Source organism: Solanum tuberosum, unplaced genomic scaffold, assembly GCF_000226075.1.
Source record: "Solanum tuberosum cultivar DM 1-3 516 R44 unplaced genomic scaffold, SolTub_3.0 scf00101, whole genome shotgun sequence".
Classification (NCBI taxonomy): Eukaryota; Viridiplantae; Streptophyta; class Magnoliopsida; order Solanales; family Solanaceae; genus Solanum; species Solanum tuberosum.
Window position 1 is genome coordinate 626,639 of NW_006239029.1, and position 1,836 is coordinate 628,474.

Sequence of the window (1,836 nt, forward strand, 5' to 3'; positions counted from 1 at the left end):
GTAAAAAATACTGTATTAAATAGTCTAGGGAGGTAATAGGTCCTCATGAAAGTTTAGTATCGCAACAGCAAATCCGACCAAAGTTGGGATATTTTTCAAACCCTTATCCCTATTTTTTAATCATTAACTCTTTTTGTTTATTGCATATATACAACTTTGAACTCATAATCTCACATTAATTGTCACTATAACTTGACAATTGATTTTAATCATGATAATAGACAATTGACAATTCTCTTTACACATGCAAATGAAAAAGAAAAAAGAACTCATTTCAATCCACAAATCAATTTTTTTTCTTCTAAAACATATCTTGTTTTTTAAAATGATTTCATCAATCATATATACATCCAAAAGGAAAAAAAATAAAAAAAAGGTTAAATTTGCAAGGTAGTGTTGGAATTATTAATCATCAATACCAATTTATTACATTTAATTCTTAGTAGTAATAATTATGAATAGCATTTATTGGATCATTAAAGAAATTAAATTGCTCAAATCTTCACATTATGATGAGTGTCATCAATGTTGAATTAGTATAGGTAGATTTTTCCCAATTTGATTGATGGATTCCGATTAATTTGAAATTTGATAGGTTCATTAAAATGATCTGATGATCAACATACTCACCATAACAAACATTTTTTTTGGGCATTTCAAAGTAGTAAAATATTTTCTTGAATTTAATTGACGGACTCCAATTAACTTAAAATTTGATCGATCAATTGAAAACAGCTAGGTGACTAATAATATTCACCATGACAAATGCGTTCTTGATGTTTTGGGGTCATGAAACTTCAATTCACAATTAAGCGCGTTTTTAACGTGTATATGTACTAATTTTTCTGAAATTGATTGATAAACTTCAATTGATATGAAATTTAATCGCCTATCAAAAACACGACTTGATGATCAATATTCACCACGACAAATGTCATTTTATTTGTGTTTTGAGGTGATGAAACACAAATTCATATATATATATATTTTTTATTTTTTATTTTTTTGTATTAATCAATATTATTCTTTTTAATTTTTTAATTTGTTGATCGACCCCGAAACACTTTATATTTCGAGATACCCTTCTTCTTTTATAATCGGTGGACATAATATAAAGTTTTACCTCAAATATAAGCATCCATGATTTCATTAATGGTGGGGCAATATTTATCTTTTATTCTGATAAGTACCACAAAGAGTTTAAAAATTCTCTATCAATGATTTGATGGAATTATAGACTAATGTTGGTTAAAGCAATAATTAATTATAATTGATGTCCCCATATCCTTTTTACATGTGAAATTAAAGTAGTCATGGTTTTATTCTCTTGTAATCATATGTCTTCTCAATTTTATTATCTCTAAATTGCAGATAAAAGGTATTATAAATTATATATATAATAAATATCAATTTACATTATTATATGAAATATCACTTATAAACAAAGCAAATTTCATTTGACCCTCGAAAATCATATATGGCCATATAAATTGAAACGAATTAAGTAAGATTATTTAAAAGGTAAGTGTAGATAATTTTATTTAATTAAATATGATTTATAAAAAGAGACAGTTTTGATATATAAAACATCTCGCGTTTATATAGGGTGCTTGAGAAAGGATCGCACTTTAAAGAGTGTGATGTAGACAACTTATTCTAATATAAACATTAATAATTGTCTTCATGAGTTAAACTCATGACCTACAAATCACGCGAAAATTATAACTTTATCGTTAATCTTATACGGAATATAAAATTAAATTAGAAGAACATGCATGGTAGGGGGTGACGTGCTCCCTTGATACATCTAACTCTTAAATTGATTTATCAAACCAT